General features: G+C 52.2%; 1 protein-coding gene across 4 annotated transcripts in view; it reads left to right on the top strand.

The window, feature by feature from the left end:
- Positions 1-26,301, top strand: part of KLHL29 (kelch like family member 29) — a 309,817-nt gene that overhangs the window by 105,989 nt on the left and 177,527 nt on the right. The window contains exon 1 of one of the 4 annotated variants that reach the window (XM_053201182.1): positions 16,309-24,436. The exons of the other annotated variants lie outside the window; for them this stretch is intronic. The gene's annotated coding sequence lies outside the window, so the exon portion shown is untranslated. Of the gene's footprint in view, positions 1-16,308; positions 24,437-26,301 lie in introns of those variants that run through there. 4 annotated transcript variants of the gene reach the window in all.

The raw sequence follows: 26,301 nt of genomic DNA, 5'->3' as shown, positions 1-26,301 counted from the left end.
AAAAGATCCTCCAGTTTCCCCCAAAGCCTTTTTCCCTCTTGCTGCACAAAGTTTCCTCTGCTCAGGCTGTCTGAGGAAATGGGTTTTCAAGGCTTTGTTATTATTACTTTTTTTTCTTTGGCATATTCCCCGAAGCTATACCTGGGTTCCCACGTTCCATTTGATTTCTGGCTGTTCCAATTCACTCCTGGCCAGGGTGGTGGGGTTTTCCACAGACCGGTTTAGAGCTGCCCCCCATGTCTCTCTTCCTTGGGGTGTTTGGAGAGGAGATCAAGGGCTGGTCACCACCACTGGCAGGAAATGGGCAGGTGGGGGCCATTTGGTGGCCATTGCACTGAGAATGCCTGTCTTCTTTGCATATAAGTTAGGAATGTCTAGAGAGATACTTATTTTCTTGCTCCAGATCTGCCAGGTCCAAGCAGTGGCTAGATTTGGGGTGCTTTGGTGAAGTGTCCTGGCTCTGGAGTTACTGGTGGAGAAGTCAGAATCCCTGCCTGCTTACAACAGTCTGACTTCCCAGAGCAGGCACGGATGCTAGGGAGGAAGGGGCCAGTCAGAACCCAGGATGAGGAGAAACAGACCCTCGACCTTTGGAAAGCTGGAAGCAGCATCTGGTCTGCCCCTCCCCCCATCAGCCTCCCAGGTAGTAAATCCTGCGGGGAAGGGAGGTCGAGTAGGACAGCGCTTGGAGATCCAGAATCTCCCAGACCCGCGTGTAGACTCGGGAAATAATAGAAGGTGAGGGAAATGGCTCAAGAGTCTGTGTTTATGGCACATCTTTTCTCCCTGGGCTGCTTGGGATTCTAAAACCTTAATCTTGGGCTTCATTTTCTAGAGATAGAACACTTGTCCACTGGCTGAGAAGGGTAGAAACAGATGAGTAGGGGGGCGATGGCCTTTCCTAGGGTAGAAGGCTTAATGGTTCATTTAAGAGCATTGGCTTTGGGTTCAGTTAGCATTGTAATAATAATTAATTTATATGGGAACTCTCTTTAAACCCACGGATATGCACGGGTGCCACCTGTCCACCCGCAAGGGAACAGTGAATGTTATCATCTCTGCCCTAAAGGAGAGACTCTTCCCAGTGTGGTCTGGGTGGAGGAACAAGCTGTTCGGACAGTGTTAGCAAGGAAGAATGCCGGGTGGTGCAGTCATGCCAGACAGAGAGTCCAGGAAGGCTTTGTGGAAGCGGGAGAAACTGGAGCTGGGGCTCTACGTGAGTAGCAGACTTGAGATATCCGAAAAGAGTCAGAGGGCTCTTCAATAATGGAGGCAGGAAAAAGAAACAGGTAAGAGATGGGAAGCCATGGAGAAAGTTTCATTATAATGAAACTCCGGTCATTGGAGTATATGCTTGCGATGTTTAAACCTTATGAATTGGCAGACCATCTACGATCATTTGTCAGATGCTGGTTTGTGGTTCTAGAGACCCCCCTGACCATCACCCACCGCCCCCCAGGCCAGAAAGGTGGAGAAATAGACAAGATTCTGATGGCGGTGACATGATTGTATGTGATGGCCAATCAACTATGACTCTGAAGCCACTTTTAACGCATTTTTCCCTGATTTAAAACAGTTTTGGAAGTTGATTTCTAGGTTTATAAAAAACCCCGTCTATTTTGAGTTTGGAAACATAATTAATTATTTCCTAGAAAAGAGTTTTAAAACCTGATTACTTTCCCCAACTCCACATCTCCTTGAGGCTATTTAAAAAAAAAAAAAAATCAGATTTCAAATCACGCACATGGAGCGAGTAGCTTTTTCGAGTTCAGTTGACGAGGTTGCACTTTGACATGCTTTTCAAGATTTGAATATTTTTATAAATCATGATTATGCTACTGTTTAATGAGAACAAAAGTGGAAATAGCATCTGCTTGTCTGCCGCAGAGCCTCTCCCGGCCTGTGTGTGCTGTCTGGAAAAGTTGTGGCCCAGTCTGGAGAGCTGATGAGTGTCTTGATTAGCTGAAATTGCTTCCTGCGGTAGTTCGGGGGCGTCGGTGCTGTGATGAACTGGGTCATTTCAGGGATCCGGGACGCAGGAGCTGCTCTGAGACATGGAGTAGCTGACAGTCTAGCTCAAGTCAGAAACCCACAGCATGGACACATGGGCCGGCTTCCCCTCCAATCGAGACTGGGACCTTGAGGGTACATGCTTTGCTAGACGGTGAGCTTCTCTGGGGCAGGGGTAGCGGCCGATACAGGTTGAAATGAATCTAACTGGGATTCAGGGTCGTGACTACCGTTTATGGGGCAAGAGGGGATACAGACACAGGCAGATTCACTGAGGGTGGGGAATGGAGATAGGGCAAGACAGCAGCGTGGGCATGGAAGGGAGCCTAATTCCACTATCATTCAGCCCAATCATCGGTGTTCAGGTTGAAGAAACTAAGTCAGCCAAAGCTTAAATATGGTGCTCTTTGTTTTCTGAGGTTTTGAACGTTGAGACATGTTAGTTTTCTTTCAAAATAGTGAAACTAAAAATGTTTTTGATTTTTAAACTGTTGCCATTTTTATCTGGAAAGCTCATCCTTCCAGAACTCCTTACCACCACCACCCTGACTCTCCTCTCTAAATAACGTGTATAGTGTAACTTCTGTGCAAGGAAATGCCTAGATCCTAGGTGGACAGTTCAATCAGTTATGCACTGACACATGCAACCGTCAGTGCAATCCACATCCCTATGGGGGGGGGGGGGGGGACAAACATTTCCATCAGAAAGTTCCAGAAAGTTCTTCACGCCCTTTCTCAGTCAACCCCCTCCTCCAAAAGCAACCACTGAATGGTTTGTTTTTAACGGTGCATTTTAAGTCAGTGTTTTTAATTTAAAACATCACCTGCATTTTGAAACTGAAAGGTCTGCTGCTGACTCCTGGGAACCCCTGAGTGGCGAGGCCCCGGGGGGCGTTCTCTGGAGTTTGCCCAGCCCCCTGGCTCACACTTGGAGGTCGTCTGAAGTCTCATGGGCTGCACACCTCCTCACCTGGAGCCTCAGACGTTCACAATACCTTGAGAACAATGGGTAGCAAGAAAATTCATTCTGTGCTTTTTCCAGGACTGCTTGCCTGCAATTGTGCCTACTGAGCGGGAGGACTCCAGATTAGAGAAAGAGAGAGACAGAGAGACACAGAGAGAGAGGCCTGCTTTCCCAGCCTGCATAATCAGCATCGAACATATTTCTGCCCCAACAAAGAGAACAGTGTGTTCCTGAGATGCTGCTCTGCGGCTTAGAGGCTCACTGGTGGGCGGTTCTCTGGGAGAGAGTCAGACGATCCAGCAGCAACCCCCATGCCCACCCCACCCCCTTTTTTGCCCCAGACTCTCTGGTTCCTGAGGAGGGGCCACACACATGGGGCCTAGCAGAGGGCAGTGATGGCTCTGCCTCTGTGCCCCCTTTATCCCTCTGACCCTCCCAAAATAAAATTCCCTCGAGCACACCTGTCTGCCCGGTTGAGTCACACTACTGTGGCCACTTTGCCTCTGGAGATGTGGCGTGTATCTTACTCCACGACGCCAAAGGCAACTCTACCTTCTTACAGGAGCTGTCAGGGGTTCCCAGCCGAACTCCCTCATCTGTCACTGCATCAGTAGCAGCACTGTGCTAGGCACATGGACATTTCCAGATAGAAGCAGCCAGAAGACAGAACAAATAGCTGGGCTGAGGTGTGGCCCAAGCCCCTTCTAGGTCCAGTCTCTCCCTGTGACTTCCTGCAGTTGACTCCATTGGTTTGGTCACTAACACTCCATTAGGACTCAAGTCTTTTGAGGGTGACCAAGATTGGAAAAATGACTTTTTTTTTTCCCACCTCTTACCTATACTTGTATTTTCCTCTTTAATCATAAGGATTTAAATCCGGAAAAATAACCTAAGAATGCATGTGCCTTGTTTGAATGTCACAGTCAGGCCCTTTGTAAAGTCATCCCGAGGCAAGAGAAGTAAAGATGTAAATCATTAAGATACTAAGATGCACGGGCCTGCAGCAGGTGAGGACAAATCCAAGCCGGAAGGGGCTCCCTGGGTACCGGCACACCCAGCCCTGGACTGGGATGCCTCTGTGGTCACTCTGACCACTGACAGATCACTCCCTGGCCTGTGCCCTAGCCGCCCCATCTGAGGGAAGGTCAGGCTAACCGTCTAAAGTCACTTCAGCATGACCCTCTGTGGCTCTCTAATACCTTTGATATCACCGGTCACTTGGGTGTCTGCCATGATCACTGCCAATTACACTGGTGAATATTTCATAGGTGTTTAGAGACCCAGACTGGAAAATACAGAAAAGGCCATGGGTAGAGCTGTCACATAGATGGCGGATGGTTCATGCGGATGGCTCTCACAACGGCCCCACTAGCCAAGCTCAGACTGTGCAGCCTTACTTCTCCATAATGCAGGAAGCAAAAGGAGCCTTGGGGGCCCATGGCCATGAGGCACCTTCACTTTGTTTTATAGGAGCTGCCTCATCCGTGCTCTGGCCCCCACCCAGACTCTCAGGAATAAAGTAAGACCACAGGCGAGAAATGAGGGCCCTGACCCCGAGAGGCAGCTGCTGTGAGGGAGGAAGAAGAGGCAGGCAGAGCTCAGGGCACAGCACAAAGGCCTCCAGTCCTCACGCACATGAGTCCTGTTCACATTGCTTTCTGTGTTTCAGTGAAGAGTAGGCCAGCCCTCGAGGCCATATAAATTATAAAATGCTTCCATGTGCCTGAATCCTTCCCCCTCCTCCACTGGGAGCCTCTGGTTTCAGCCCGAAGGAGGCCACTGGACTGGGAACATCTCAGAAAAGCACTCTCTGAACCACCCAGTGAGCTGTGCAAGAGCAGGGGCCAAGCTGTATTCTTCTGGATGCTCCCTTAGGGCCTCAGGGCCAGGGGGGCCTCGGGAGACCCTGGAGGTTTCCCCTGTCACAGTGCAGAAGCTTCGTCCATGACAGCTCAGGCTCATAATGGCTCTTCCTGAGAACAATTCCAGGTCACGAAGGGAAGGGAATATATGTTCCATACATTCTGTTTGGGGCCAAACAAATTTACAATACATTTCAAAAGTGTTTTTCACCAAAAAAAAAAAAAAAAAAAAAGTTTTTTTAATTAATATTTGGTGCTTAAAGTAACAAATGTCAGTTCCCTGGAAAATTCACTCATCTGGAAAAAGGTCGGAGAGTAAGTGATAGCCCACCAGCCTGAGCTTTCCAAAACGGGGGCGTCTGTGGCACTGACGGGGCTGCTGGTGAATGAATGGCAGGTGCGGGGCCATCCACACTGGTGTCCCACTGCTCACTGAGGGGGATGGGGTGCTAGGGTTCCTGCTTCAGTCCTACTGCAGCTATACACACGAACTCAACTCTGTGTATCCCACTGGGAAGCATGCCCTCCAGAGCCACATGGGCAGCTCCTAGGGTATCCAAGGAACTGGAAACAAGGAGAGGTTGGGGGCCAGGCTCAGGGACTTCCCTGAAATGGGTCATAGCTCCTGCTGCAGCTGGAACTAGAGGGGGAATGGGCACAAGCTGGGCCAGAAGAATGGGCCGGGCCACAGTTTTCACCTGGTTCTGGTGCCAGGGTTGGGCACTGATTCAGCCCATAGTTCTGATGCTTCCTGGGGGAGGCCTGCCCTCTGGCTGGCACATGCTGAGCACAAGGCTGGGGGCTGTGGCCAGGCAGCTGTGTCATTGAGGCTCCCAGCCTGTGGTCTAAAGCCCTGCCAGTAGGTGTGCCCCTGGAGCCTCCCCCAGATCCCGCAGGCGGCCATCTCAAGCATCCACCGGTGGGCACAGGCTGGCTTTGATCTGCTGACCTGCCCCCATGAGGCAGTCTTTTTCAGAAGGTCCTTCTGCCTTTAATCTTCCCACAGGGAACAAACACCCTTAGTCTCTCTCCTCTGTTCTGCCAGACTGCCTAGTCCTCTGTCATGCTGGACTTTTATACACCGTTTTTGAGAGTTCTGCACTCGTCCAGATGTGTTCGCCCTATCCCTCACTTTCTCAGTGGAGAAACCGAGGCCCAGGAACTGATGGGAGAACTGGAGTGGAGAGCTCTGTGATGGGGGGTGTCAGAGGAGACTAGCCTTGTCCTAGCAGGTTGGACCCTGAGTGTCCCCAGGCCCCAGTGACTGCTCCCCACCCCCACCACACAGGGGTGCTGTGTGCTGGGAGGCTCCCTTCTGGCAGGGGTAAGATGAGGCCATGATGGGCACTGGCTCAGCCACTCAGGTGCTCCTTACAGCTCTCTCCCCTCCTGCAGGGTTTATGCCACACCCCTGCATTCAGAACCCACTGTGCTGGCCGTGCTCTGTCCACACTTGGTTTCATCCCTCCACCCCTTTTGGTGAACGCTTCATTTGCATTGTCCGGGTGACCCTCGGGACACCCTGCACTCTTACTTGGGTGCCACCTTGCATGTTCTGCCCCACCCCTACCCCCCCAAATAAGTTCTCAAAACCGCAGTCTGCTCCCCCAGCCCCATCATCTAGGAGGGGGGTTCCTGGGTCAATATGGGTGATGAGAAGAGGCATTTTCAAGGGTAGTTGGTGCACGGCTCCTCCCAGCTCCCGACCTGTGTGGGAGGAGAGGCTGGGGACACAGACTGGTACGGGTTGCCAAGCTGGCGTCATCAACACCTTCCCAGCCTCATCCTGGAGGATGGGCTTCAGGGGACCCCGACCCAGTTTGGGAGCCACCTCCTGGCCCCAGAGGTCTCTGAAGAGGACGTTCTGTCTGCCACTGCCAATGTCAAGCAGGTCCTGGCCAAGCTAATGAGGTCAGCTCCCCTCCTCATGCAGCCGGGCCGCTGACCACAGGACCGCAGACCACAGGTAGGGGATCCGGCTTCATTCCTCAGCCTCGCGCCAGCCTCTGCAGCCACTAGCGCACTTTGCTGGCGCATACCCGGAACCTTTCATCTTCTCTGTTAAGAAAATGATGAGAAACAGGCAAACTTCCCCAGGAGTGGCGGGCATTGTGCAGATGTACTCCAGATGGGCAGGACTGGGAGCACTTTCCAGCCCCTGCTGGTTCATTTTCCAACAGGCTGGGCAGCTGGCCTCGTTCACAGGTCATTCGTTAGCAAACGAACTGCTTATCTCATGTCCTGACTGACCCTCCCCACGTGTCTCATGCAGATGCCTCACCCCATTGCCTTGGCCATGAAATTCTGCCTTCCTTAGCAAAATCAGTTCCTGGCCCTCCCAAGTGGTGAAGAGTCTCAACCTGACCCTTATCCCCTGAGAGTTACCTCTCCTGTAAGCCTTGTCCTAGGTCAAGGACAAGGACTCCAGCTGCTCTCTGGCCTAAGTATGGGTATTCAGCGCCATCATAGTCCTCCCTGTGGCCACTGGGATCAAGCTAGAACATTTAAAGCGGCTTCACCCATGGCCGTGGGAGAGCACCAGGAGGTAAAGACAAAGAGTGTTATTACATTGCTAGACCACCTGGCTCTCCAGCACCTGCCTCTCCTCCAGGAATCACCAGCTCCTTTCCTGGGTCCAGCTCAGTGGCGGACACCATCACGGCACTGAGCTCAAGCCTGAACAGCCAGACTCCTCAGAGGACCCAAGGCAGCAGGTGACGTGGAAGCAGAGCTCCCTCCAGGCCCACTGGGTTGGGCCACTGCAGGGTGGGGCAGAAGTCTCTCTGGGAGCTGCACAAGGAAGGGAGGATGCTGAGTTTATGCCGGAGAACCTCCCAGACTCACGTCCTTCAGATTCTTTTTATACAATGCAGAAAAACCTTGTCTGAAGCCAGAATGGGGCTGACCCTGGGGTTGGGAGCAAGGTCGTGGCTGCATCGCCCATGGGCTGCCTGTCGATGCCCTGTGTGGGGCTACATGGTGCGTCCTTGCCCCTGCTGTGTGTACACTCCTGAAACCCTGTGAGCACCACAGCCATCAGGATCCTAGAACACAAGGGGCAGGAAAATAGCAAAGACTTGAAGAACATTTAAAACAAAAAATAAACCCGCGAGGGAGAAGTGTCTGTTGCAGAGACCATTCGGTATGTTCTGACCTGCCAGATAATAGGATTACACGTTCCTTATCTCTGCCACCAACTAGCTCGGGGCCAGCCCCAGTCTAAGCAGTGGGACAGTGGGACCTACGTCCTTCCTCTCCTGCTCCACATCCTTAACTATGCACAGCAACTTGCTTTTTGGGATCCAAAATCCCCAGAGACTCAGCTTCCCGACCTTGTAGAGCCTCTGGGAAGAGGTGACATTTTTTAGTCCAGATTTTTAGCGTCTGCTCTTGTGTGTGTCTTCACCCATTTCTTGGTTCAGGAAACCCAGACTGACGTGTGTCTCTGCTCAGAGGGACCGGCCTGATTCGAGCCTGGCCTTTGGAAATTCACCCAGGGCAACCCGTTTGCTTCTGCAATATTATTTGTCCACTGGTCCATCAGACCCTTCTCTCAGCTCCCCAGCAGGGGTCTGGGCCAAACCCCTGGGGCCTGATGCTGAGCACAGGGAGGGAGTGGAGAGTGGCAGGCACCAGGGAGACTGATCATTGTTGCTGTGTAACTGACCATCGCAAACCTAGATTTATAGCCAACCGTTAAATTAAGACAGTCTGAGTGAGGACTCCAGACCAGGCACAGCAGGGAGAGCTTGTCTGCAATGTCTAGGACCTCGGCTGGGGACACTCACAGCCTGGCGACTCAACTACCCAGCCTGGGATCATCCAGAGTCATCTCCTCTCCCATGGCTGGTATGGACACTTGCTGCCTACAGGAACACCTGCATACATCCTGTCTCCTCTGGGCCTGCATTTCCTCACACTGTGGTGGCCTCAAGGGAGATAAATTTCTGATGTGGAAGCTCAGGGCTGGGGGGGAAGGATGTGTCCCAAATAACAGGTGGAAGCCACATTGCCTTTGATGACTTAGCCTTGAAAGGCACACCTTGTCACTTCTGCTCTGTTCTGTTGGTTACAAGCAAATCACAAGTCCTCTTGGATTCAAGAAGAGGGAAGTTAGACTCTTCCTCCTGATGGGGGAGGGACCAGGTTTTAGAAGAATGTGAGATCATAGTCTGCCCCAGCATCCCTGCTGTGGGTCCCTCCACTTTGCAGATAAAAACCCAAAGCCTTGAAATGGTGCCTTGTTCCAAGCAGATTCCTGAGGCCTGCCCCATTTGGGATTCCCACCTGGGGTTCCATGGCCCAGCGACTTCGTACAAGCAATTCAGTAAACCAGTTTCCCGTGACAATGGCTTTTTTTGTGGGGACATTTAACATAAAGCAAAAGTTAGCTTCTATGTATCAGTGAAAGCAGAGACTGGAGCTAGACCTCTGGTTCCAAGGGCTGGTGCTGCCACTTGCTGTGTGACATTGGGCAAATTACTGAAGTTCTCTGTGCCTCTGTTCCCTCGTCTATAAAACAGGGGTGATAAAAATGGTACTGCCTGCATTTGTCAGCTCAGGCTGCCGTAACAAAATACCAGACTGTCTTAAACAAGAGAGATTTATTTGCTCACAGTTCTAAAGGCTGGAAGTCTGAGACCAAGGTGCCAGCCTGACCGGTTGCTGGTGAGGGCCCTCTTCTTGGCTCAGAGATGGCTGCCTTCCGTCCTCCCACAGCATCCTCACCTGGCTGTCTGGTGTCTCTTCTTATAAAGACACTAATCCTTTCATTTCCTTGCAGGAGAGCCCCACCCTCATGACCTCATCTAAACCTAATCACCTCCCAAAGTCCCCACCTCCACATCCCATCACATTTGGGGTTAGGACGTCAACACATGAATGGGGGGGGGGGGGGGGCGGGGCGCCCATTTCAGTGCACTTAAGGGCTTCTGTGAGGATCACATGAGTTACTGCTTGGCACGTGCCTAGAATGCTGCCTGGCCCATGGCAACCGCTACAAAATAAAATTAAAAATCAGGTGAGGAGCTCAGGGCAGGGAGCAGCTACTCTGCTGTCCGGAAGGCTGTGGCTTGTGGAGTCCTAGAGACGTGGGGTAATTTCTGCCTCTGTGTCTCAAGGACTCACGTCTTTGATGAGAACGGCAGATGATGGCCACATAGGCCGGGAAGTGCCGTGTGGGGTGATGGGGCTGGCTGCCGCGTCCAGGGTCTTGCACTGGATTGCAGTATGGAAATTTTCCCTTCCCTCTTCTTTGCGCATGTATGGTTTTTTCGAGTTCATAACTTATTCTCCTCCCTGGATTTCGGAGAGTGGGGGAGAGAAGCCAAAGATGTCTTTAATTAAATATTGCCACTCCCTCCTCCTTAAGGTCATTTACAGTCAATAAGGGGAAGGAGAAATATCTCTTTTGAAGGCCTCACAAATGAAAAAAAAAAAAAAAAAAAAAACCCGAACTCCTGAATGCAAAACCATTCTTATCTAGCCCGCATCCTTCCTTCGGTTGTGATTTAATATGTGCATGGAGCTATATAGAAATACAAAGCAGCTTGGGAAAAAGTCTCAGCCCTAAGAATCTTACAGTATTAAAACTCGAGTAATCCCACACAAGAGAAAAATTCAGCAAAACCTGAGCTTGGCCCCTGCAAACTGGTGTGCTCCACCCCCTGCGACCCCGGGGGCAGTGGGACGTCCCCGGAGAGCGTGCTCAGGCTGCTTTTGACAGCTGAATTTTATTAACTGTTTTTTCATTACTCCTGATGGGTCTGGCAATGAACTCTTATCAGTGTATTGTGGCGAGTACAAGTCAATTAATTTCTTTTAAATAACTTCAACTGAAATCCTATTTGATTTATATTCCAAAAATGATTTCCATTCCATTCCTTCCTGAGATTATAGTCCCGGTTGAGTTAATCACACTGGCTGCACAGACACCCATACCCCAGGGAGAAAACAGGATCAGGGAGAGAAGGAAATGAGAAGAAGGTGGATCTGAGCATTCTAAAGACCCTTTATTCAGTGCGAGGCCATGTGCTCGGTGACAGGAGAGCTCGTTTAAATCTCGCCTGCAGAAAAGCTTATTTCTAGTCGTGGTGGCGAGGAATGAATTGAGAAACACACAAGATGTCCAGAAGGTGGAGGAGTCCTTACCAAGAAGCATGACCAGTGGCCACTGTGGCTGCTGAGGTTTGGTGGTGAGCCACCCCCCTCATATGGCATGCAGAGTTAACTGTAGCTTCTGGGGGTGGGGTCCTAGGAGTCCCTTCTCTAGCACTGCCCTGGTGGTGAGCACAAAGCTTTATATGGCCCGCGGTGTGGGGCCACCCCAGGCCTGGTAGGTTTGGCAGGCACTACGAGCAGAGCTCCAGCGAGCTTTGCGGCTGCCTTGCCCATCTCCCAGACAGAGGCAGACACAAGCAGAGACGCCACCTTCCCAAGGTCTGCCCACAGAGTCCCTCTTTGTCCCTAGCCAGGCCTTCCAGGTGATAATGCCCGGATTATCTGGGAGTCCGGGTGGCAGTCACACCCTCTCAGAGGAGATGGCATGAGCTGGTGGCATCTAGCCCCAAAGGGCAGAGCTTAGTGCACGGCGGGTGACAGCGACGAGAAGCTAGAGCTCCGGGGGGAGGGTGACCTCTGCCGTGTGGGAAAAGCACTGTGCCCAGACGCCAGGATGCTGAGCCGGGCCTGGCAGGCTGCTGGGTGACAACAGGTCACAGCCCAGGGGTAGGAATACCCAGCGAAGAATTCAAGGCAGTGAAAAAGTTTGGCAAAGATGAGTTTAGACAAAAAAAAAAAAAAAAAATGTATTTGCAAAATATCTGCTGTGGAGGCAGCACTCATTTGCTGGGACTGCCATGACACAGTAGCACTGGCTGGTGGCTTCAACAATGGAACTCTATTTTCTCACAGTTCTGGAGGCTAGAAGTCAGAGGTCAAGGGGTCAGTAGGGTCGGTTTCTTCAGAGGGCCACGAGGGAAGGCTCTGTTCCAGGCCTTTCTCCTGGGCTTGGAGATTACTGTCTTCTCCCTGAACCTTCACATCATCTTCCAGATTCCCTCTTCTTAAGATTTATTTATTTTTGAGAGAGAGAGAGCACAAGTGGGGAAGAGGCAGAGAGAGGGGGACACAGAGGATCCAAAGCAGGCTCTGCACTGACAGCAGAGAGCCCAATGCGGGGCTCACACCCACGAACTGTGAGATCATGACCTGAGCTGAAGTCAGATGCTCAACCGACTGAGCCACCCAGGTGCCCCAAGATTCCCTCTTTTTATAAGGACCCCTGTTGTATTGAATTAGGGCCCACCCTAATGACCTCATTATAATTAATTACCCTTGTAAAGACCCTACCTCCAAATAGGGTTACTATCTGAGCCATTGGGGGTTAGAACATCAACATACGAATTTGCTAGGGGGACACAGTTCAACCCACACAGATGCTATCCTGGGGAGGCAAGCTAGCAGGGTTTCTCAAAACATGAACGTGAGACTGCCAACATCTGGGGCACTTAATAAAAGTGTGAAATCCTGAGCCACGCATCACATCCACTGAATCAAAACCTCTTGGGGCGTGGCTCGTGACTTGGTATTTAAATAAACTAAATTAGTTCCCCAGGTGATGCTGGTGCCTCTGAAGTTCTGCTGTGTGCATAGGGAGGCAGAGGGGTAGCCATGGGGATGACACACGTTCAAGGAGCTTCAAGGAACAAGACCTATATGAACACAGAGCACAGAAGACCATATGCAATTGAGTGACCAATCAGACAACACAGACCGAAGTGCCACGGTAACTTGGAAAAGGAAGGGGGTCCCAGGAAGTAGGAAGCGGGTGATGTTCCTCACACCTCCCTCTGCACAGAAACAATTCAAGGCCGAGGATTAGAAATACGGAAGGACAGGGATGTTTGAAGATGCGAGGCTCTGTACAAAACCTTATCTCGGTGTTCAGATTATCTTTGGGCAGCGTATCGCCTTTGTCTTTATCAAAAAGCAGATTTTTGCTTTTTTCTGGAATTCCCATTGGCGGTCTCGGAATGTGATACGGGTGCCTGACACCTCGACACTCAGCAGAGGTCTGCTGACTCGAAGGTTTGGGACCTTCTGTGTGGTTTGTGGCTGTGGTGGCTTCATCTCTCAGGAGGGCGATGTGCGGCCGGGAGGAGGCTCGGCCGCCAAACAGCAGACGGGCTGGGTGTGGGCACTTCTGGCGACTCCTGATTCCAACAGGTGCTAGTGTCGATATTGTTGTTTTAACTGACATTCACCCCATCTATCTCCCTATGCCCGAAATGATCCCAGCCAACCGAGACTTGACAGGAGACCACACAGAAAGAAAACCATAAGCCTCTCAGCGGGAAAGAATGCGTGTGGAAACAGGTGGGAAACACAGCGAGGCCTGTGGACTTGGGAGCTGTATTCACATTACTGGCTGGGTGAGCTCAGCAAATTACTCTCCTTCTCTGTGCATCCGTTTCCTTATCTTTAAGATGGAGAGAATAACAATTCCTATGGCAGAGTTGTGTGTTGAGCATTAAATAAGTTAATCACGAAAGAAAGGAGTTTACAAATAGTGCCTGGAATGTAAGTCTGCGGTAAATGTTAGTGATCGATATATTTTTTTCCACCTGGGTGAGTGATGTTCTGAGAATTCACTTCAAACAAGAGATCATGGCTGTTCTCTAGGGACTGGCAGGCCACTAACATGCGTTCTCCTTATCATGATCTGGATAGCTCAGTGAATTTTTCTGCTCTCTGCTCCAAGCTAAGGCGAGAGAGCTTGCCACCGCACCACCCCCCCTCCGCCCCACCCCGCCAAATGGAAATGAAGCGTCAGCCAGGGCAGGGTCTTGGCCTTCCTGCGAGGGGGAGGCTGAATATGTGCATGTGTGTTTGTGTGTGTGTGCATGCGTGCGCACACATATGTGTGTACTCCTTCAGTCCCAAGGGTACTACGTGTTGGTTAAAGAGTGTCTCTTCCAGCTCCTAGAGATTCTGGAGCAAACAGCCTTTTGCCATTTGTGCAGTGGGGACTCTGCTTCCTGTGAGGCCACGTGCCTGATACACATGCACACTATTCTCTCCGCTTCCCTCAGAACCAAGTCTAGTTGCACAGGCCATGGGGTATGGCCAAGGTGGTTTGGTGTCATTTATCCTTGGGGGGGGTGGGGGAGCTCCACATCCGATGGTCCCCATGAGGGCAGAGGGCAGTACCCCTGCCTTCCTGGGAGCATGCATCTCCTCAAAGGCTCTCACTGTCCCACCTCTGGGAGTGAGTTCTCCCCTGTGCCTCTGCTTTCAAATCATGGCAAAATGGTGGATTTGAAGAGAGGCAGAGAAAGATCAAAGAGGCAGAGCACATTGACTCCTATTTGGGGATTAACTCTCTAATCCAATTTTTTTTTTTTCTGCTAACAATCGTATAGAAACCCATTAGAGAAAATTAACAAAAGCAGAGCTCCCTGGTTGAATCAGGGGTGACCTCCTCCCGGAGCCCCTGAAATTCCCACAAGGAATCCTAAGATGTCTGTAAGGTCAGTTGGAAGACTTGCTCCAAACTGGGTGGGCATTCTTGTTGCTTTCTCAGCCCAGGCCCCACTGCCAGCCTCTGTTCCTGACGGTGTCTGTTGCACCTTCCCAGCAGAGTGGACAGGACAGGGTCCAAGAGAGAAGAGACTGATCCTGCCGGACCTGGGCCGGTTTCCTTTTGGATAATCATTGCAGATTTCTTGGCCCAAAGGCACTGTCTGAACTTGACTTTTCTGTACTCCCCTAGTATCTGAGTACCAGAGCTAACTGAGGCCTGAGCCGGGAAGCTGAACAGCTTGATGTGTTAATCCGGACTGTCACTTGGCCCACTCTGGTTACTAGTCTCCTCCTCCCTCCCACGTCACTCAGGGGACAGGAGGACAGTGGGAGGGATCGGAAGTGCTGGGCATCAGGAAGTGAGGATGAGCCTCACGCAGGACCCACCGACGATGCCCGGGCTTTGGCAGGGGAGCCTTCAAACTCCAAATGGCTCTGTCTCTAGACTTCCACATCAGCCTACAGCCACCCCAATTTTTCTATTATTATTATTTTAACACCACATTGGCCCTATTTTTAAAAATCTGCTGTGCTTGAGCAATTTTTTCTGACGTCAGCTGGCTGCCGGCAACTCTGCTTGAAAACAAGAATAACCAAATCTTCTAAGGAGTAATGCTGAACCTGCTTCAAACGCAATAAATCACAAAAACCATTGTTTACGATAAGTGGTATCTGATTGCTGTTAGAACCTGTGTTTATTGCTTTTGTGCATTATGGTCTCTTGTAATTTGGACAGCCAGAAATTGTATTCCTTTATGCAGTGCGTAGGAAGGGTTTGTAAGGAGGGAGGCATCTGTAATTATGCTGCCAGGGAGTGGGGCTGGGGAGCCTCCGAGGAGCCTGGAATGCAATTGCTGGTTTTTCATCTGAGGAGCTGTATGCATCGGGCTTCCCACTTTTCCTGTTCTTGGAACCCTCCAGGCTCCTTTGGAGACCTGGGCAGAGGAGGACCAGCAGGAGGGGCCTTGGAGCCATGGTTCCCGGGATCAGAGAGCCCTGAAGTGGCCTCTGGGACCAGAGCACGGGATGGTGGACAGCCACAGCCTCGCAGGAAGCTGCGCAGATGGTTTTCCCTGGAAATTGCTGTAGACGCCCTGGTAGGTTTGCTTCCCTCCATCTTACTCATCCTGACAAGTGTCCTTGGCTTCCTTGGTGAGGGCCGACAGCAGGGGTCCAAGGACAGCCAGTGACAGAATTTCTGGCGCCTCTATCTGCAAAACTGAGGAAGAAGCTACTTGGCCACAAAGCCCGGATCTTGACACATAAGGTACACAGATATCATCAGTCAGTGAGGTGCAGTTGGAAACAGGGGCCGCGTCTGGGGCATGATGGGCAAACTCTGATTCTCATAACTCAAACATCTGGACTCAGGGAAGAGGGTTGAGTTTCATTTTCATTGAAATAGACCACACTCCATCTGTCCCCGCTGCGTTCACTTCTGTCGGGTCCCCGACCTGGAAGTCTCCATCCTGCCTACCTCACCTGGGCAGAGCCCACGTGGCCTTTCTGCTGCTCTGCTTCTCTCAGCGTCGTCCCCAAACTTATTCCTCCTCCAGTGTTCCCAATCCCAGGAGAGTGTCACCACCCCTCACTCTTTCCAGCCTGAAAACTGGGGTTCTTCCCAGATACTTCTGTCCCCCTCCACCCCATTGCTAGCCCAGCACACAGAAGGCACTCATTATTGCACTCAGTGGCCACTCAACTGCCAAGTCTTACCAAAACCACCTCCTGACTGTTCCCCACGTGCCTTCCTCCCCATCTCTGCCATCACTGCCCTAGACCGGGCCCTTGGCTGTTCTTGACAGGACCCCCCGCCAGACCCCAACACTCTGGGACCTGGCTAGTGTTCGGGACCATGTCGTGGCCACTGCCTCCCCCCCCCCCCCGCCCCGCCAGCTCTCCCAGGCCCCTCTCACCTGTTTTGCTATACTTACCCCAAGCTCCTCTCAATTCCTGAACATTCCGTACAGCTTCCTAACTCTGTTTCCATTACTAAGGTGGTTTCTCTGTCTAGAATACCCTTCCTCTCTTCTTCACCTGGCATGCCCACTTTGCAGATGATACATCACTATCTCCTCCAGGAAAGCTCTTCCAGCCGAGCCTGCGGGCCTTGGGGCCTCTGTCCCTGTTCCCACAGCTCCCTGTGTTCTGTGGAACTCTTAACCAACCATGAACTTCCCCCCGCAAAGGTGGGAACGCTGTCTTCCTTTATTCAACATGGCCAGCACCCAGCCTAGCACCCCGCCCATAGGAGATGTTCCATGAACGTGGATGGACATCAGACTTGCACTATAGCTCAAAGAGCATGTGGAGGGCACAGAATTCATTTAGGCCCAAACTCCACATGATAGTGTGAGAGAGCAAGTTCACAGACTGCTCTCCAGTGATACCACACCTCTGCACAGTCAGGGGCAAGGTCCTTGCATAGCACCAGGCCATCCTGTCTGCCCTGAGGGCCTGAGCACTCACTTGGGACAAAGACTCAGCCTGAGGAGTTCCAGCCCCAATGGTATCTGAGCACCGAGCAGGTGGTCCTCAGTGGAAGCTCCATGAGTGAACAAGTGAGGAACATGGGGAAGCCTGGCCTTAGCTGGTGGCCGACATTTATCCCCCACAAGGGATGGGACTAGCAAAGCATGCTTTATTGGAGGGTTAAGTAATCAATGGCGATTCTCAAGCAATGAGTGCTGGTCAGACTGTCTGAGCCCTGACCTTAATAGACACTGACCTGGACGACAGGGTCCCTGGTGCCCTATAGTGCTTGAAGGGACTCTCTGAGTCTCCTTGATTTGGCTTCAGGGTACCATATGGATCCCTCCTCTCCTGTCCAGCCTGGCTATCAGAGGAGTAGAGGAAGTAGGGAGAGAAGCCAAGGCAGGGTCTCACTTCCAGAAGACTCTCTGGGGCCATGTGTACCTACTGAGCTGACCAGGAGCAGCTGGTCAGACAGCACTCTGCATGCAGCCCAGCAATTGCACTGATCAAAGCCAACTGTTATGGTTTCCAGATTTGTTGATTTAAACACTCAACCAGACTCCTCTTAATTTACACACACACACACGCACGCACACCCATGCATGAGAATGCTAAACTGGCCAAACTCAATGCCAGCACCAAGAAACAAAAGAAGCCCATTCCCTCTCCTCTTCCTCCCACCCACTTTGCAGACCTTCCAGGGGCAATGCACATAATTTGGGCTTTTGTGCCACGACTCAGCAAGCTAGATTCTGATATTGGCCTTAGTGGTCTAGCCCTGCAGCCCCACGACCATCGATGGCTTTGTCTGTACAGGGAAGAACGATCTGAGTTACAAAAAGCCGACTTCCTGGCAGATATTTTGGGATTTGAACTGCTCACTAGCAAGGGTCTGGGAAGTAGCCGCTCAGGCCAGTTAGCTAATCAGCAAATGCACAGGACCCTGGTCTGGGCTTGGTCTGTGCCCTTGGGAGGCGAAGGTAGAATTAGAGCACAGAACCCCTGCTTCCAAAGCCCTCATGGTCTGGCCTGAGGAGGAGTAGCAGTGCCCAGGGCACAGAACTGAGTCTCCCCCACTTATGTGCATCTGTGCCAGCCGCTCTGAGGACGGTAGACAATGGGGCTTCAGGGAAGGGGAGGCAGAGGGTCCTGGGCCAGGCTGATGACTGACGAGCCTCTGTCTGGCCCCTTAGCTGCCTTGTGGAGTAGAGGCCACAGAGTCCACTCTTCCAGTCCAGGGGCCTGCCATCTGTGAACTTCTTTTTTTCTTAAAACTTAGAAATATAAGCAATTTGACAGAAAAAAATTTTAAAAGAACCCAATTAATATAAAATTTGAAATGATCAGCCTTTGCAGATTCTCTTTTCATCTTTTTAACATGCAGACACGGGGGGGATACCAGACTCTTATGGTTTCCGTTTCTCTCGTGATGGGATTCCTCCTCCGTGTCTCCCTCCACACTGGGTGGCTGGACAGCTGTTCGAGGGGCCCTGTTACCTGGGCTGAGTTTTGCTCACCAGCTCCCACCCTTAGCAAAGTGCTTTAGTGCACCAACTTCTTGCCTCAAATACACTTGGCTTTCTGCTCTTTGAGCTTTGCAAGGTTAATGATATGGGCGAGGGACGTAGGTGTTTCTGTTTGCATCAGCTACAAGTCACTTTCTACCTCTGGTGCCTCAGTTTTCTCCTCTACAAAATGGGCATGATAAGAATACCTATTGCAGAGGGCTCTTGTGATGAGTAAATGAGATAATGTGCAGCTCATAATAAGTGTTCAAAAAAGGGTGGGATAGGAGTAGTAATTATAGTGAATCCTACTGCAATGGTTATTATTAATTATCACTGGGAAGCAGACAGGTGCGGTGAGCTGGGGACTTATGTTGCCGGCATAACACTAGCTTTCAGGAGCATCCAGTTGACTAGTGCAGGCTCAGTCTTCAGGCCAGCAGGTCCCTTCCTCTGGCCCCTGGGGGATCTAGAGTAGAAGATCTTTGTTCACATCACCCTGCCTCTTCAAGATTTGCATGAAATATTCGGGGGAGGGGGGTTCATTATGACATATTTTTCTTACTTGGAAGTAAAGGGAAGAAGAGCTGAAGTCCACCTGGTTGACTCACGAGTGAAGTGTTGGTCCTCTAGAGAGGGGTGAGCATTCAGGCCGTTAGGACGGGGACTCAGAGCCCCTCCCTTCTCCTGCCCCCATATCATGAATCCAGGGACTGTCCCCCAAAAAGAGTGGCTCTGATGGTGAATGGAGCCCAAACTCCCAGACCAGGTCAAGAAGCAGCCCAGGTGCCCCATCCCCTTTGGACAATCAATGCTTTCTTGTTATTGGTGACTCCCCGGGCGCAGGGACGGGGCCTGATCTGTGAGCCCAGGGCCAGCACTGCCAGGCAGGGGCTCGTTTCCGGGAGTCCTGTACCCTGTGCCCTGAGAGGCACTTCCAGGCCCAGCGCTGTTTCGAGGCCCTTAAGGCAGGCAGCCTGTGCTAGGAGGCTGCACTGGAAGCCACAGCCTCCAGGTGGGGACGGGCCTCCCTGGGGAAACTGACCCTGTGCCATGTTCCTCCCTTGCTGTCAACCTCGCCTGGCCACTCCACAGTTCTCCACCCAGGACACTTTTTCTAGCCAGCTCCAGCCATCACCCCCTCAGATTTGGGGTTACCCAGGGCTCTGGCTCCCTGTCCTCTTCCTCCACCCCTCCTCCTCCTCCTGGACATTCTCACCTGCTAACTGAGCCCCAGAATATGCCTTCTGTGTTATCTGTTGACTCCCTGCTGGCCAGTGTACCATGGCCTCTAGACAGCTGCTACAGCACCCAGCCAGGCCAGGCCGGCCCCAGGTCAGGACTGGGCCCTGGCCCAGGACTGGTGTCACCCTGCCTGAGGGCTGTCAGCAGGGAGGGTGTCAGCATAAACCACCTTCCCACCCAGGAGGGAAGCCAGGTAAGGGAGACTCAGGGAGAGCAGAATGGGATTGAAGACTTCCCCGCCTCATTGAGGAGGATTGGGGCCACTCCATGGGAGGGTACAGCCCTTGGTCAAATAGACTGCAGCCCAGGCAGAGCCAGATCCCCCTGGAGATGGGGCCCTGGGTATGGGGTGAGCATTGTGTTCATTTTCTCAGGCTTGGCCTCTGCAGTTTCCTGGGATCCAGGGCAAGTGCCTGAGCCTCCCAGGACCTCAGTTTGCTAATCTGTGCAATGGGAGGGCTGGAGGGAGAGGAGCCTTTGCAGGAACCTTTCAGTCCGACCTTCTGTGATTCATTGACTACTTAAAAACAAAGCCTTAATGCTGGGTTCGGCTGGGCAGTGGGGAGAAAGAGAACAAAGCATGCCTTGTTTGCTTGTATTGGAATCCAAGGAGTGGACTCACTGGGATTTCACACCCCTGGCCAGAAGTCAAGACTAGGCCACTGCCCTGACTCCTGTCTCCTGGGTCCCAAGACTGTGAGACCACCAAAACTCACTGGGAAGGGTAGTTCCAGTGATTAATTACACAAGTCTTTTTTCAGCGGACTATTTACATACCCCAGCTCTTTAAGGGGAAGCAACTTCTACATTATAGCACATAAAAGTTTTCCCGTGCTTTAAGGCTATTTTTTCATACATTTTTCTTAGGACAACACAAATCCTCATTATAGATATTTCTGTATTTTAGCAAAAGGAACCATACTCATAGTAATGAGATCCCTGAATAAAGTTCAGTTCATTTTCATCTCTTTCCTCCCCGAGTATTATTGCCGGAAATGTTACGTTATCATAAACCAGAGTTCAGGTTGCATCTAGGGTTTTAACAGTTGTCATTTTTCTCTGGATACAAATTCGGATTACTGCCCACATTTTACGAAGACCCTCTCCCTCACTCTGGTGTTTTATTTGTAGGTATTTTTTTTCTTTGCTGGGTTCACAGCCCAGACGATGAGAACTAGGAGGGTTTATGATGGAGAGTTCCTGTGTTCTCTGTGTCTCTTCTCTACCAGCCATCTGAGGCAAGGAGCCTGGGCAGGGGTGTATGTGGCAGGTAATGTGGGAGGGGCTGATACAGGGGGCTCCCCCAACTGGCAATCCAGAGGTCTCTGGGCCCAAGGCCTCCTGTGTGGGCACTGCCTGCTGTGTAGGAGAGCCCTCGGAGGTGAGGCTCATGTGCTGGAAGCTTCTAGGTAGACTTCCTTCCCTTCAACCATACCACAAACCACTGGCAGGACTGATGCTTGGACTTCACAAGTGGGTCAGGGTCAAGGGCCTTCTCTCTGGCACCCTGAAGCTGTAGGTGCAGCCTGCCTTTCGGCCTGTTTGCTGGCATGACGGCCAGCTGGAAGTCGGGAGTCGGGAGCTCCTCACCTGTTCAGGCCCGGTGGCTGTCCCTCTCCACCTCCTCTGTGGTGTCTGCAAATACCTCCCTGCGGACTTTCTGTGAAGCCCCACCCTCCCTGCCCCTCTACCTGGTGTGGGGATTGAGAAACTGGCTTTGGACTCAGATAAATCTGTATTTGAATCCCACTTATGAGCTGTGTAACCTTAGGAAAGTGTCTTCTTCACTCCTGGGTAAGGTTCTTCACCTGTAAAGTGGAGTTTTATAGTAACTACAGCCAAGTTGGGAGGATGAAGTTAGATCAGATATATCAAGTACCTTAACCAGTGCCTGGTACCCACGGGTGTCCCATAGGTGATGGGGGCGCCGTGCCTTCATTCCCAGCCACACTGCTTCCAGCTTCTCCTGTGGGTTTTCTTCTCTGTCACCTTGACCTCCAGTAGAGCCCTAACTCTCTTTTGTTTGAAACGTTTTGGGTAAATCCTCCCGAGGGGACTACTCACCCACTCCCCTCTTCCACAGCAGTGTTCATCCAGGGGACCACTCTCTGTATGACACAGGCACTGTCCACCGAGCACTTTACAGACAGCCTCATTCCCGCAGCGGAAGCCCCATTTCCTAGGAGGAGACAGAGGTTCAAAATGTTCAAGCCAATTGCTCAAGAACACACAAAAGATAAATGTCAGAGCCAGGACACAAGGCTTTGTTGAATTCCAAAGCCTGTCCTCCTACCCAGTCTGCAGCCTTAAGAGTGTCACTTGGTGGGGCACCTGGGTGGCTCAGTCAGTTAAGCGTCCAACTTCAGCTCAGGTCATGATCTCACAGTTCGTGGGTTCGAGCCCCACCTCGGGTTCTGTGCTGATAGCTCAGAGCCTGGAGTCTGCTTCAGATTCTGTGTCTCCCTCTCTGTCTTCCCCTCCCTGCTCCAAAATAAATAAACACTAAAAAAAATTTTTTTTAAGTATCATTTGTTATGCAGCAATGCCTTGATGCCCAGGGGTCCTGTGAGGGTAGTTAGGATGTTTGACCCTGAACTGAAACCCAAAAGTTGCTGTGCTTGCTGAGGCTATCCTGCTTTTCATGGTCTCTCTGCATCTTTTCTCATCCTCATCCATTAAACTTGCCGCAGTCATGTCTCACCTGAAGCAGCAGCACCCCCTTGCCTGCCTTGGACCTACTTGGTACAACTGTGCGCAGAGGAAGCGTTCGTAGGTGACCAGCAAGGGCGCTGGGGCTTTCCGGTGAACCAGGGGCTTCTTCACAGTGATGCCATCCAGTTTGCTTATTCTAAGGCTCTGTTTGATCACTTCTGGACTGTGGCTGTGTCTGGGATAAAGGAGAGGCCGTTCTTCCTTTATTTCCAGGCGGATTGAGATGTTTTGCCTTTTGAAATCTGATCAGGAAAAAAAAAATGCTTTTTTTCAAGGTTAGGTAGGCATCCAAGTGGGATGGGAAGATGAGGCAGGCCTTCCGGGGTTCTCTTCCCACAGAGCTGGGTGCCCCAAGGGGACCCAAGGACTTGGAGTGCAAGAGGAGACACCCAGGTCTCCTCCAACCCCAGCCCTAGGTCCACACTGCAGTTTTATTCCTGCCTCCAGTGTCGGCTCTCTCCAGATGGTGCCGCATCACCAACCATCTCCAGGGGCCAGGCTGCACACCTGTAAAATGGGGATGTGGCTGTCCCCCCACCCCCACAGAGTTTGCACAGAGTAAACTCTGCCCCAAATATGTGAGCACTCACTGTATGAGCCCGATTTTGTGGTTGCTTGCCCCAATCACAGTCCCCAAAGAACTGCCCCCGTGGACAGGTGTTAGAGCAGTAGAATGGAGTGTTAGGGCATGTGCACCTGCCCCTCAGGGGTGGTTATGGACCCTGGGGGAGGGCAGGAGGTTCCAGATCCTCAGATGGGAGAGGGAGGGCAGAGGCATATTGAACTGCCTGGCATTCTAACTTCCAAAGACTCCTTTCCCAGCCCCAATGTGCATTTTGTTCAGCAAACCCCAAACCGGGAAAGCTCGCCACCCGGATGCCAATGAGTAAACAGCATAGCGTGTCTGGGGCAGGCCGGGGGCAGAGGGCGCTCATTCCATGAGGAAAGCAAAAGAGGGCGCAGAGGTATTCCCCCAGAGTGAGTTTTTCGAATTCCTCTTGGGATCCTTCTTCCATTCTAAGGCAAAAGACATGAATGCTAAACTGGGGTTCTTGCCAGCACTGATAAGGAAAACCTGCGAATGCAGGAGTCTCATTAAGAAAATCCTAAAATTTTAGTCTTATCACTGCTGCAAGATAATACAGTAAGCATGTTCGTTCTAACCTCCCTCGGCTCCCCACCCCCTGAAATCTCTCTTAGCTACGGCTGGCAGGGTGAACGGCTGCCCCAGCGCCAGCCCGAGGTGCTGTCTGATTGGGATTTGTCCCCTTGCCTCGGCCGTATGGAGTGAATCTCCGATCTGAGTGGACAGGGCTTCGCCCCTTCCCACCCCCAGCTGCTGCCGCAGTCACTCAGCTCCACAGACACCGCCTGAATCCCTACTGCGTGCAGGGCCGATGGTGGGGGCTGTGGAAGGGCCCAATTCATCTGGCGAGAGCCAATGAGATGAGGAGGGAGCACTGATTTATAGGCCAAGCTGCCGGCCGACCTTGTCCCCAGCGAAGGCTCATTGCAACAGGCTTCTCATCCAAGTGATTATTTGCTGTTTGTACCGCTTGGGCTTGGCAACGATCCTACAATTCCTGCTGGCAGAGAGGAAACAGGAACCTTGAAGTAAGTGCTTCTCTCACAAAGAGACGATTCACGGAGGAAGGCTTGTGCGTCCCTTGGGACTGGCCTAGGCACCTCCAGCCCTGCCCTGTCACCACAATGACTTTTTCCCTCGTGCTTTCCTCTCCCCAACCCCCTCCCCACCTGGGGTTTCTTTGGCTCCCCAGGACACCTCCGTGAGGTGGATAGGGTAGACCCGAGTATTCCCATCTCTCAGAGAAGGAAGCTGATGCCGGAGAGGTGAGGGGACTTGCTCAGTGCCATGCTCGAGAGCACCAGAGCCCGCCCCAGGAGCGCTGGCTCCTCGTCTGAATCTCTCCGCGACACCAACCCGCCAGCTGGCCGGGAGGGCAGAAGACAGCGCGGTGGCACGGGCACCAGCCGGGCAGGCCTGGGCTCCGTGCAGAAGCTGGTGTTCAGAGGGGCCGAGGAAGGCCGGGAGATGCTGCGTCCCCGGGGACTCGTAAGAGGTGCCACGCTGATAGATGATAGATGTTCACAGCTAACGGGTGGGTGGCTTACGGGCGCACTTGGGCCAGGGTGGCCGCGCTGCTGGCAGGCTGGTGGGCCAGGCATCACATTTCAGCAACATGATCCGGGCAAGGCACGGTGCGAGTGAGGGGGGAGCGTGCAGCCGGGGGGCCGTGGTCTTCTACTCAGGGAGGAGCTGGGGGCCGGGGCCGGGGCCGGGGCCGGGGCCGGGGCGGCGGCATCGAGGAGCTCTCTGGTTCTCTGTTCTGTTTCTTTGCTGGCCTTGCCAGCTTTTTCAGCACATGCAATGCTATGTGTCCCTCCCAAGACCCAGCACACATCCCGTGTTTAAAAGTCAGGGTTTCTGAAGGAGTTGGCCAGGAGAGGAGCACATTTGCTGTGAAAATGTTCCAGGAAAACAAAAGCCTCCCAGTTTTCTTGCCTCTCAGCAATAGAATTGGAAAGGCATTTTCCAAGTATATGTGTATTGGGGAACTGGGAGGGGGTGGGGGGTACGGGCAGGGTGGGAGGCAATTTATATTTGCCAGGGATCTTATTTGAAAGTAATTTTGCTTCCCTATAATTTTTTATTGAAACCCTCTTAGACTTCGGTTCTTGGCTGGGTGACCGCGATCTCCAAAATTTGCTGACATCCTGGCCCATAAGAATACATACTGTAACTTTTAATGAGTGGGATTTGTTTTTGAAACATTTCCCTGAGTCAGTGTAGCACCCAGGTGCAGCCACAGACCTGGTCCCCAGGAAAGGAGGCCAAAGGCACCACTTAAGGGTGCCGGGAGCTAAGTGTTCCCGTCTAGACACGGAGGAGGGAGGAGGAAGCCGGAGGAAACTGGCACTCTGAGAAGTGGAGAAGGCCCAGCCTGCCCCTGAAAGAGAAGAACTCTCCCTTTGTTCCGCTGCCCACTGCCTGTTCCTGAGCCTGGTCCCGCAGGAGGGCGGAGGAGACTTCTGGGGCTTGGCCGGAGAATTCCTTTCTTTTCTTGCTTCCTCCTATGCCACGTGGCTTCGGATCATGACATTTCTGTTCGATGCTGTCAGTGCCTTGGTTTGAGGAGAATGTCTGTGTACCCAGGTCCCTTGGCCAAAAAGAGATGGTGCCTAGAGCCTGCTGGCATCTGCTGTCTCCCTACCCTTCCCATGTGACAGCAGACAAGGAAGGGTGCCTAACCCAAGGTGGTGGGGCAGAGCTAAGCAGGAGGTGATGCTGGCCAGGCCCAGTCCTTGGCTGTGTGTCTGGCTGGGGCCCAGCTTCATCCCTGTCCAGGAAGGGTGAGGTACAGAACCAGCTGTGACTTGCCTCACTCCTCTGAAGCTTAGTGACCCAACATCCGTGAGTTCCAGCTCCTGCCCCTACCCACAGGGGAGCCTGCAGAGTCAGGGCCCTCCAGCTATTTTTAGAAAGCTATCAGGTGCGCAGGATACCAGTTGCCTTTTTCCACCTGCTTGGGGTCATTACAGGGATCCTGTGTCTCTGCCACAAGCCCTGCCTGTCTAGCCTAAGAGTCTCGCTGAGGTGGGAACAGCCACGGCACTCCTTCCCAATGTCACCCAGCCATCTCCCTAGCCCTGCCTGGCCGTGACAAGTGAGTTGCTGAGATCCTTGGCCCATGGTCGTTTTGTCCTTGGAAGTACGAATGTTGGACACTAACGCTTGCCTTCCTCTGCTTCCTCGAGAGGAAGTTTTCAAAGGTCAGAGCGTAAGTCAGGCCAGGAAGAATCTTGACTTGGGAGCCTGCCATGAGGAGTGTTGGTTCATTGAGCAGTAAGTTCTGGAGCCTTTGCTCTACCAGGAAGTTGCACAGCGCGTGCAGTCAAGCAGGGACATGCCTGTGTGCGCCGTGGA

This window comes from Acinonyx jubatus, chromosome A3, assembly GCF_027475565.1.
Source record: "Acinonyx jubatus isolate Ajub_Pintada_27869175 chromosome A3, VMU_Ajub_asm_v1.0, whole genome shotgun sequence".
NCBI classification, from domain to species: domain Eukaryota; kingdom Metazoa; phylum Chordata; class Mammalia; order Carnivora; family Felidae; genus Acinonyx; species Acinonyx jubatus.
This window is presented reverse-complemented; position numbering and strand designations above follow the sequence as displayed.